At 44.7% G+C, this 12,124-nt stretch overlaps 1 long non-coding RNA gene across 1 annotated transcript; it reads right to left on the bottom strand.

Moving 5' to 3' along the window:
- Positions 1 to 10,477: 10,477 nt before the first annotated feature.
- Positions 10,478 to 11,772, bottom strand: LOC311310907. Its single transcript, XR_014630519.1, has 3 exons — positions 11,675 to 11,772; positions 11,225 to 11,308; positions 10,478 to 11,003 (listed from the first exon to the last, which is right to left on the bottom strand). It is a non-coding gene; the product is annotated as an uncharacterized lncRNA (long non-coding RNA).
- Positions 11,773 to 12,124: the final 352 nt, after the last annotated feature.

The following is a 12,124-nucleotide window of genomic DNA, read 5'->3' on the forward strand; positions in this document are numbered from 1 at the left end:
ATTTTCTAGTTAGTGTGAATGCTGCAAGCATTCACACTATTGTTATCCAGTTCTTTATTTTATTTTTTACTTCTTCTTCCGTACGTTTTTTGGCTCTCTGTAGCTCCTTCATACTTTGAGCCACTTAAACCATTCAAGTATCAAAATGTTCAGCTTGTTAAGGACATGCGCGGAATCCTTTCAGATGTTTTATACCTTTTATACTTTTTAAAATATTCAACTTTTTAAAAATTTTTTTTGAATGGAAGTCTATGGGGGAGTTTTGAAACCTTCTTCAGCCATCAACTCCTTCATACTTTGAGCTACAGAAACCATTCAACTATCAAAATGTCCAGCTTGTTAAGGTCTTTATGGGATATCTTTCAGATTTTTTATATCTTTTATACTTTTCAAAATATTCAGCTTTTCTCAAAAAACAATTACAATGGAAGTCTATGGCAGACCTTGAAACCCCTTGTCAGCTTTGAAACCTATCTCCTCCTTCATTTTTTGTGCTAGAAACCTCCTTCAAAGTTTAAAATGTTCAGGACCTTTAGCTGAGTAAAGGATCTATTCAGATTTTTGAAATTCCTTATAGTTTTTATGTAATTTAAGTTTGTTTTGGACCTTTTTTAACATTGAAGCGGATATGTGGAATGTTCAGTTTATAGAGTGTGGCAGCCTGTGTTTTGAAAACATCTACACGTTTTGTAAACTGCTGTCGCACCTACAGTTTTAACAGCTCATACACATATTCTACATTAAAACGTTCACACAACTGTGCTGATTCGTACAATGTAAGTATCTTAGCCGTGTGACTTGTAGTTTTCGCTGTATGACGATTTGTTTGGCAACTGCGCTCTCCATTGAAACGTATGGGCCCACACTCTGACTTTTGAGCTGCTCATTTTGCAATTTTACCCTTTTTCTAACTCGTTGCCATGCCTACAGTTTTTAAGCTACACGGACAATTATACATAGAAATGTTCAGCAAATTCTCAGGATTCCTACGGTGTCAATATCTAAGCTGCAGCCTTTATACTTTTTGAGAGAGAGCTGTCTGAAGCCGGCATGCCTTTCCATTGAAGTGAATGAGAGGATGCTCAGTGTCAGTTAAGATTTGAATTTGGGGACACGCGCAGGCTCTCTGTACGCACCCTTTTATGACTACTGTGGTAGCATTCATATTCCTTCCTTCCATCCTTCCTTCCTTCTTTCCTTCCATCCTTCCTTTCTTCCATCCATCCATCCTTCCTTCCTTCCTTCCTTCCTTCCTTATATTCAAATAAATATTTAGAATGACACCCTTTTTCAGGCTGCAAACTCATATTAATATCTTTTCTCCTCTTTCAGCTATTGAACTCAATAAAACTATGAGTTATGATGAGTGGTCTAATCTATTTTTGAGTGTAGTACTAGCAGTACTTATAACAAACACCTTCTGCCTCTCACTGCTACTGCTTCTAACCTCAACTTCCATACAACACCTCTACAACTACTGCTCAGCCCCGGAGTGGGCTATAGACACATGGTCTCCAATGAGGGGTGCATGGGGATGGCCTGGCAATCACTGACCTGCCCCCCACAACCTCTGACCTGAGGGGGTGGAGTCTCGCCACCACGCCACTATCCACGCCACCGTCCCCACATCTCAGACCCTGAGTTGGCTAAAGACGCAGTTTTCACGGTTGGGTGCATGTGGGTGGCCCGGGGAGCAGTACCCTGTCCTAGACCGGCTCTTACCCGAGGGGGCGGAGTCTCGTCACCACGCCACTATTCACGCCACTGTCCCCACATCTCAGCCCCTGAGTGAGCTACAGACACACGGTCTTCACTGTTGGGTGCATGAAGATTGCCCGGATGTCAGTGCACTGCCCCCGACCTGCTCTGACTGGAGGGGGCAGAGTCTCGCCATCACGCCGCTATCCACGCCACCGACCTCACAACACAGCCTCTGAGGTGACTAGAGACACACGGTCTTCACTGGTGAAGGCAGGTGGGTAGCCCGGCACGGCCTACACTGTCCATGACCGGCTCTGACCCAAGGGGGCGGAGTCTCGCCACCACGCCACTATCCACGCCACAAACACCACAACTAAGACCCTGAGTGAGCTACAGACACACGGTCTTCACTGGTGGGTACAGGGAGATTGCCCGGACGTCACTGCACTGCCAGCTACCTGCTCTGACCCGAGGGGGCGGAGTCTCGCCATCACGCCACTACCACGCCACGGACCTCACAACACAGCCTCTGAGGTAGCTAGAGACACACGATTTTACTGGTGAAGGCAGGTGGGTAACCCGGTGCGGCCTACACTGTCCACGACTGGCTCTGACCCGAGGGGGCAGAGTCTTGCCACCACGCCACTACCACGCCTCGGACCTCACAACACAGCCTCTGAGGTGGCTAGAGACACACGGTCTTCACTGGTGAAGGCAGGTGGGTAGCCCAGTGTGGCCTATACTGTCCGTGACTGGCTCTGACCCAAGGGTGCGGAGTCGCGCCGCCACGCCAAGGACACCACAACTCAGCCCTTGAGTGGGCTAGAGACACATGATCTTCACAGGTGGGTGCACAGAGATTGCCAAGAGGTCACTGTACTGTCCCCGACTGGTTGTGACCAAAGGAGGCGGAGAATTGCCACCACGCCACAGATCCCACAACTCAGCCCCTGAGTGAGCTAGAGACACACAGTCTTCACCAGTGGGTGCACTGCCCCCGACCAGCCCTGTGACCCAAGGGGGTGGAGTCCACCACACCACTATCCACGCCATGAACCACAGAACTCAGCCCTTGTGGGCTAGAGACATACGGTCTTGACCGTCTGGTGCATAGAGATTGCCCACAGGTCACTGTACTGTCCCCGAACGGCTTCCAAGCTATACATTCCATCATGTATTCCATCAGCTTTGACAGTATTACTCTATTGCTCATCTTTCAAGCTAAAGGCTCAGTTCAAGGCTTAAACTACTCAGGTTCAAAAGTTTAACAGTATTTAAGTTCTTAGCTTCTTTAGGTAATGCAGTTCCAATTATGCCAGTTTCACATTTCAGCTAAGCTTCCAGGTTTTCCAGCCTACAAGCTTTTTAGCAATACATTCCGTCATTTATTCCATGTTTCAGCATTGACAGTATTACAGTTTATCTTCCAGCTTTTGTAGCAATGTAGTTAAGTTCTTAGCTTCTTTAGGTAATGCACTTCAGCTTCCAATTCTGCCAGTTTCAGCTAAGCTTCAAGGTTTTTTCAGCTTCCAGGTTTTTTCAGCTATCAGGACTTTCAGCTGTTCAGGTGTGATACATTTGACATTTCAGATTTTTAACATTCATGCATTTTCAGCAATGCTTTTGCTATTCAGTTCAGCTGCTCAGCATTCACACGCATTTTCTGCAGGAAATGCAATTTTCTAGTTAGTGTGAATGCTGCAAGCATTCACACTATTGTTATCCAGTTCTTTATTTTTTTTTTTACTTCTTCTTCCGTACGTTTTTTGGCTCTCTGTAGCTCCTTCATACTTTGAGCCACTTAAACCATTTAAGTATCAAAATGTTCAGCTTGTTAAGGACATGCGCGGAATACTTTCAGATTTTTTATACCTTTTATACTTTTTAAAATATTCAACTTTTTCAACAATTTTTTTGAATGGAAGTCTATGGGGGAGTTTTGAAACCTTCTTCAGCCTTCAACTCCTTCATACTTTGAGCTACAGAAACCATTCAACTATCAAAATGTTCAGCTTGTTAAGGTCTTTATGGGATATCTTTCAGATTTTTAATATATTTTATACTTTTCAAAATATTCCGCTTTTCTCAAACAAAATTTACAATGGAAGTCTATGGCAGACCTTGAAACCCCTTGTCAGCTTTGAAACCTATCTCCTCCTTCATTTTTTGTGCTAGAAACCTCCTTCAAAGTTTAAAATGTTCAGGACCTTTAGCTGAGTAAAGGATCTATTCAGATTTTTGAAATTCCTTGTAGTTTTTATGTAATTTAAGTTTGTTTTGGACCTTTTTTAACATTGAAGTGGATGTGTGGAATGTTCAGTATTTAGAGTGTGGCAGCCTGTGTTTTGAAAACATCTACACGTTTTGTAAACTGCTGTTGCTCCTACAGTTTTAACAGCTCATACACATATTCTACATTAAAACGTTCACACAACTGTGCTGATTCGTACAATGTAAGTATCTACGCCGTGTGACTTATAGTTTTCTCTTCATGACAATTTGTTCGGCAACTGCGCTCTCCATTGAAATGTATGGGCCCACCCTCTAACTTTTGAGCTGCTCATTTTGCATTTTTACCCTTTTTCTAACTCGTCGCCATGGCTACAGTTTTTAAGCTACACGGACAATTATATATACAAATGTTCAGCATTTTCTCAGGATTCCTAGGGTGTCAATATCTAGGCTGTGACCTTCATACTTTTTGAGGGAGAGCTGTCTGAAGCCGGCATGCCTTTCCATTGAAGTGAATGAGAGGATGCTCACAGTGTCAGTTGAGATTTGAATTTGGAGACACGCGCAGGCTCTCTGTACAGGCACCCTTTTATGACTATTGTGGCAGCATTCATATTCCTTTCTTCCATCCTTCCATCCTTCCTTCCATCCTTCCTTCCTTTCATCCATCCTTCTTTCCTTCCTTCCTTCCTTACTTATATTCAAAGAAATATTCAGAATGACACTTTTTCAGGCTGTAAACTCATATTAATATATTTTCTCCTCTTTCAGCTATTGAACTCAATAAAACTATGAGTTATGATGAGTGGTCTAATCCAATTTTGAGTGTAGTACTAGCAGTACTTATAACAAACACCTACTGCTTTTCACTACTACTGCTTCTAACCTCAACTTCCATACAACACCTCCACATCTACTGCTCGGCCCCGGAGTGGGCTATAGACACATGGTGGGATGAGGGGTGCATGGGGATGGCCTGGCAATCACTGACCTGCCCCCCACAACCTCTGACCTGAGGGGGCGGAGTCTTGCCACCACGCCACTATCCACGCCACCGTCCCAACATCTCAGACCCTGAGTTGGATAAAGATGCAGTTTTCACGGTTGGGTGCATGTGGGTGGCCCGGGGAGCAGTACACTCTCCTCGACCAGCTCTGACCTGAGGGGGCGGAGTCTCGTCTCCACGCCACTATCCACGCCACTGTCCCCACATCTCAGTCCCTGAGTGAGCTACAGACACGGCTTCACTGTTGGGTGCATGGCAATTCCCCGGATGTCAGTGCATTGCCCCCGACCTGCTCTGACCAGAGGGGGCGGAGTCTTGCCATCACGCCACTATCCATGCCACGGACCTCACAACACAGCCTCTGAGGTGGATAGAGACACACGGTCCTCACTGGTGAAGGCAGGTGGGTAGCCCGGCACGGCCTACACTGTCCACGACCAGCTCTGACCCAAGGGGGCGGAGTCTCGCCACCACGCCACTATCCACGCCACGCACCCCACAACTCAGACCCTGAGTGGGCTAAGGACACAGGGTCATTGCCGGTGGGGGCAGGTGGGAGGCCCAGAGCAGCGTACACTGTCCAAAACCGGCTCGGACCCAAGGGGGCGGAGTCTCGCCATCATGCCACTAATACGCCACGCACCTCACAACACAGCCTCTGAGGCAGCTAGAGACACACGGTCTTCACTGGTGAATACAGGTGGGTAACCCGGTGCGGTCTACACTGTCCACGACTGGCTCTGACCCGAGGGGGCGGAGTCTCGCCACCACGCCACTACCACGCCTCGGACCTCACAACACAGCCTCTGAGGTGACTAGAGACACACGGTCTTCACTGGTGAAGGCAGGTGGGTAGTCCATTGCGGCCTACACTGTCCACAACCGGCTCTGACCCGAGGGGGCGGAGTCTCGCCACCACGCCACTACCACGCCTCGGACCTCACAACACAGCCTCTGAGGTGGCTAGAGACACACGGTCGTCACTGGTGAAGGCAGGTGGGTAGTCCGGTGCGGCCTACACTGTCCACAACCGGCTCTGACATGAGGGGGCGGAGTCTCGCAATCACGCCACTATCCACGCCACGGACCTCACAACACAGCCTCTGAGGTGGCTAGAGACACACGGCCTTCACTGGTGAAGGCAGGTGGGTAGCCCAGTGCGGCCTATACTGTCCAAAACCGGCTCTGACCCGAGGGGGCGGAGTCTCGCCACCACGCCACTACCACGCCTCGGACCTCACAACACAGCCTCTGAGGTGGCTAGAGACACACGGTCTTCACTGGTGAAGGCAGGTGGGTAGCCCGGCAAGGCCTACACTGTTCACTACTGGCTCTGACCCAAGGGGGCGGAGTCTCGCCACCACGCCACGGACCTCACAACACAGCCTCTGAGGTGGCTAGAGACACATGGTCTTCATGGGTGGGTGCATAGAGACTGCCAAGAGGTCACTGTACTGTCGCCGACGGGTTGTGACCCAAGGAGGCGGAGTCTCGCCACCACGCCACTATCCACGCCACGGACCACAGAACTCAGCCCATGTGGGCTAGAGACACACGGTCTTCACCGTCTGGTGCATAGAGATTTCCCAGAGGTCACTGTACTGTCCCCGACAGGCTTCCAAGCTTTTAAGCTATACATTCCATCATTTATTCCATCTTTCAGCTTTGACAGTATTACTCTATTGCTCATCTTTCAAGCTACAGGCTCAGTTCAAAGCTTTAACTACTCAGGCTGAAAAGTTTAAAATTATTCAAGTTCTTGGATTCTTTAGGTAATGCAATTCAGCTTCCTATTCTGACTGTTTCACATTTCAGTTAAGTCTCCAGGTTTTTAAGCTTCCAAGTTTTTAGCTATACATTCCATCATTTATTCCATATTTCAGCTTTGACAGTATTACAGTTTATCTTCCAGCTTCTGTTACAATATATTCAAGTTCTTAGCCTCTTTAGGTAATCAATTCTGACAGTTTCACATTTCAGCCAAGCTTCCATTATTTCAGCTATACATTCCATTATTTTCCATCTTTCAGCTTTGATAGAATTACACCTTATCTTCGAGCTTTTGTAGCAATGTTTTACATGTTTAGCTTCTTTAGGTAATGCAGTTCAGCTTCCTATTCTTCCAGTTTCACATTTCAGCTAAGCTTCCAGATGTTTTCAGCTTCCAAGCATTTTAACTATACATTCCAGGAGTTATCCTATATTTCAGCTTTGAGAGTATTACATTTTATCTTCCAGCTTTTGTAACAATGTATTTCATTTCATAGCTTCTTTAGGTAATGCAGTTTCAATTCTGCCAGTTTCACATTTCAGCTAAGCTTCCAGGTTTTCCAGCCTACAAGCTTTTTAGCAATATATTCCATCATTTATTCCATGTTCCAGCTTTGACAGTATTACAGTTTATCTTCCAGCTTTTGTAGCAATGTATTTAAGTTTTTAGCTTCTTTAGGCAATGCAATTCAGCTTCCAATTCTGCCAGTTTCACATTTCAGCTTCCAGGTTTTTCAGCTTCTAATCTTTTTAGCAATACATTCCATCATTACAGTGTAACAGTTTATCTTCCAGCTTTTGTAGCAATGTATTTAAGTTATTAGCTTCTTTATGTAATGCACTTCAGCTTCCAGTTCTGCCAGTTTCACAGTTCAGCTAAGCTACAAGGTTTTTCAGCTTCCAGGCTTTTCAGCTTCCAGGATTTTCAACCATTCAGGTGTGATGCATTTGACATTTCAGATTTTTCACATTCATGCATTTTCAGCAATGCTTTTGCTATTCCGTTCAGCTGCTCAGCATTCACACGCATTTTCTGCAGGAAATGCAATTTTCTAGTTAGTGTGAATGCTTTAGAGCATTCACACTATTGTTATCCAGTTCTTTATAGTTTATTATTATTATTATTCTTACTTCTTCTTCCGTACGTTTTTTGGCTCTCTGTAGCTCCTTCATCCTTTGAGCTATTTAAACCATTCAAGTATCAAAATGTTCAGCTTGTTAAGGACATTATCGGAATCTTTTCAGATTTTTTATACCTTTTATACTTTTTAAAATATTCAACTTTTTCAACAGTTTTTTTGAATGGAAGTCAATGGGGGAGTTTTGAAACCTTCTTCAGCCTTCAACTCCTTCATACTTTGAGCTACAGAAACCATTCAACTATCAAAATGTTCAGCTCTTTAAGGTCTTTGTGGGATATCTTTCAGATTTTTAATATCTTTTATACTTTTTAAAATATTCAGCTTTTTCAATATTTTTTTTACAATGGAAGTCTATGGCTGGACCTTGAAATTCTCTTCAGCTTTGAAACCTATCTCCTCCTTCATTTTTTGTGCTAGAAACCTCCTTCAAAGTTTAAAATGTTCAGGACCTTTAGCACATTTAACGCATTCAACAGATTTTCAAAATTCCTTATAGTTTTTATGTAATTTAAGTTTGTTTTGGACCTTTTTTAACATTGAAGCGGATGTGTGGAATGTTCAGTTTCTAGAGTGTGGTAGCCTGTTTTTTGAAAATATCTACACGTTTTGTAAACTGCTGTCGCTCCTACAGTTTTAACAGCTCTTACACATATTATACATTAAAATGTTCACACAACTGTGCTGATTCGTACAATGTAAGTCTCTAAGCCGTGTGACTTATAGTTTTGGCTCTATGACGATTTGTTCGGCAACTGCGCTCTCCATTGAAACGTATGGGCCCACCCTCTAACTTTTGAGCTGCTAATTTTGCATTTTTACACTTTTTCTAACTCGTCGCCATGCCTACAGTTTTTAAGCTACACGGACAATTATATATACAAATGTTCAGCCAGTTCTCAGGATTCCTCCGATGTCAATAGCTAAGCTGTAGCCTTTATACTTTTTGAGAGAGAGCTGTCTAAAGCCGGCATGCCTTTCCATTGAAGTGAATGAGAGGATGCTCAGTGTCAGTTGAGATTTGAATTTGGGGACACGCGCAGGCTCTCTGTACAGGCACCCTTTTATGACTACTGTGGTAGCATTCATATTCCATCCTTCCTTCCTTCCTTCCTTCCTTCCTTCCATCCTTCCTTTCTTCCATCCATCCTTCCTTCCTTCCTTCCTTCCTTCCTTCCTTCCTTCCTTCCTTCCTCATAGTTAAAGAAATATTTAGAATGACACTCTTTTTCAGGCTGCAAACTCATATTAATATCTTTTCTCCTCTTTCAGCTATTGAACTCAATAAAACTATGAGTTATGATGAGTGGTCTTATGATGAGTGGTCTAATCTATTTTTGAGTGTAGTACTAGCAGTACTTATAACAAACACCTACTGCTTTTCCCTGCTACTGCTTCTAACCTCAACTTCCATACAACACCTCTACAGCTACGGCTCGGCCCCGGAGTGGGCTATAGACACATGGTCTCCAATGAGGGGTGCATGGGGATGGCCTGGCAATCACTGACCTGCCCCCAACAACGTCTGATCTGAGGGGGTGGAGTCTCGCCACCACGCCACTATCCACGCCACCGTCCCCACGTCTCAGACCCTGAGTTGGCTAAAGACGCAGTTTTCACGGTTGGGTGCATGTGTGTGGCCCGGGGAGCAGTAGACTGTCCTCGACCGGCTCTGACCCGATGGGTCAATAGTCAATAGTAGCACTCACCTCAACTTCCATACCAACGCACCCACAACTACTGCTCGGCCCCTGAGTGGGTAGAGAGAGACAGTCTTTGCCGGGGGGTGCATGGGGATGGACCGTGTGTCTCTGACCTGCTCCTCACCAGCTCTGACCCAAGGTGGTGGAGTATCGTCACTATGAACATCACGCACCACACAACTCAGCCCTTGAGTGGGCAAGAGACACACGGTCTACACCGGTTGGTGCATGGAGATTGCCCAGAGGTCATTGGACTGCCCCCAGCCCGCTCTGACCTGAGGGGGCGGAGTCTGGCCACCACGCCACGGACACAACAACTTAGCTCTTGAGTGGGCTAGAGACACATGGTCTTCACCGCTGGGTGCCGGTGGGAGGCCCAGAGAGGGCTACAATGTCCCCGACTGGCTCTGACCTGAGGGGGCGGAGTCTCGAAACCACAGCAATATCCACGCCATTGGCAAATCTTAAATTTTTTTATTCTAATTTTATTTTCAATTCTCTTTTATCATATATTATCCTTCCTACCTTATTTTCTTATTTGTATAAATAAATGTTTTTATTCAAGATCCAAAATCTGTTTATAAGCCAAGTATATGGTTAACACATACTAGGAATTTGACTAAAATAGGAATATACTAGGACGAGGACACATACTAGGAATTTGACTAGGGTTAAGGCATACGCTGTTGCAGATGATATTGGACATGGTGCAGGACAGGACAGTGCAAAGACATAACAGTGCATATCAGTACAAAATGTATTATTTATTCATTTATTAATTAAAATGTATTCATCTTTTCTTATTCTGTAAAGCACTGTGTGCTACATTTGCTTGTATGAACATGTGCTATATACCGTAAATAGAATTGACTTACTTTATGGTTTAGACACACAGTCTAAACCGGTGCGTGCAGGGGGTTGGCCCGGAGAGGTTTAATGGCTTAACACATCATCCCTTTGACATTCTTACATATTTAATATAAAATCTCGAAGAGTTTAAGATGGCCGCCACTCGACAACAACTCAACGTCACAAACACGAAGTGAGGTCTAATTACTTATTGCATCATCCCTTTGACATTCTACAGTATCAGTTGGGATTTTAATTTTGGGACACAAGCAGGCTCTTATACAGTAGGTGCAAGCACCGTTTTTATGAATACAGTAGTAGCACTTATATTCCTTCCTTCCTAGAAAGTACTTTTGGATGGTACTTTGGGACGTAAGATCCGAGACACTGTCAATCAACTCTGACTGAGGAGGCAAATGCCATAATAACATCATCTTCATGAGGTTGCTCACAGGAAGAGAGCCCGGCCATAGACTTGTACTTGCTCTGTTTTCATCCAGATCTTCTGCTGCTGGGAACAGGTCCACTGACTCGCATCCTGGTCATAGCCAGAAAGTTTGGGAGGAGGGCTGGGGTAGGTTGAACTGCCTGGTAATGGCTGACCTGGACGGAAAATAAAGATATTTTTAGTTATAACTATAACATTGTGTTTGTGATTGTAACTTACACTCACTCACGCACGCGCGCGCGCGCGCACACACACACACACACACGTGTGTCCATCTGTCAGTCTGTCTGTGTATGTCCGTCACAGATGACATGTTCATGAGAATACTGTATCGGCTAAATCAACAAAGAAATAACATTTATAATTCTCTACTTACCATCAGAGAAGATGCTGTCTTCCCTACAGATACAATAGGTGTGGGTACGTTTTGGGATGAGCACTAGGGGCTTCACACGTGGACCTGTTGAAAATATGAGTGGATGTTTATAAAACGTATACCTAGCCAGCTAACTAAAGTTAGCATTGCTTTGCGGCGTTCTAGGCAGCATGCTAAACAAAGCTAACGTTACCAGCCTATCAGCTATCATTCAGAACCGATCCGGACATTACGAATTTAATATTATTAATCAATTGCTTGGCGTGACTGCGTGGACTTTACAGAAGCAAAAGGATGGGTTTGCTACAGTAACGTTAGTGAAATTATAGCGAACGAGCAGACAACTAAACTATCACTAATACTAAAATAAAAAAAACTGTAGACCCACTAACGTGCAGTCGGACATTTAACTAGCTAATGACATCAAACTTCTTTCAGAACACATCTCACCTTCTGTACTTGACGGTCAGAAAAAAAAAACATAGCTAATACCCAAGGAATCACATTTTTGGGGACGCTTAGCCTACTTCTTCTTCGTTATCTTTTTCTTCTTCTGTGGTTCTTTCACGGCAGTTTGCCTTCTTCTTCGTTATCACAAACGGCTTACCTCAAAGCCAATCGGGACAGCGCCAGAAGCTCATAGACACCCACTTTGTGGCCAAAAATAGACAAGTGGATGCTATCTAATCACAGTTTGCATTGCAATGTCATTGAACAATGAAAATTGAATGTGAAGTGTTTGAATCTCTCAACTCTCTTAAGTTCAATGAATGTGATTTATCATTACTGGTGCTTCTTTCTCATTTTCCTGGTCTCCCTCTGCTGTTGACTTCATGTGATGTGTCACTGCGATGCTCTCAGCCACCAACAGTAGGAGCCTGGACACGATGGGACCTCTGG

The sequence above is a fragment of the Borostomias antarcticus genome (genome assembly GCF_949987555.1).
Source record: "Borostomias antarcticus genome assembly, chromosome: 7".
In the NCBI taxonomy this organism is placed as follows: domain Eukaryota; kingdom Metazoa; phylum Chordata; class Actinopteri; order Stomiiformes; family Stomiidae; genus Borostomias; species Borostomias antarcticus.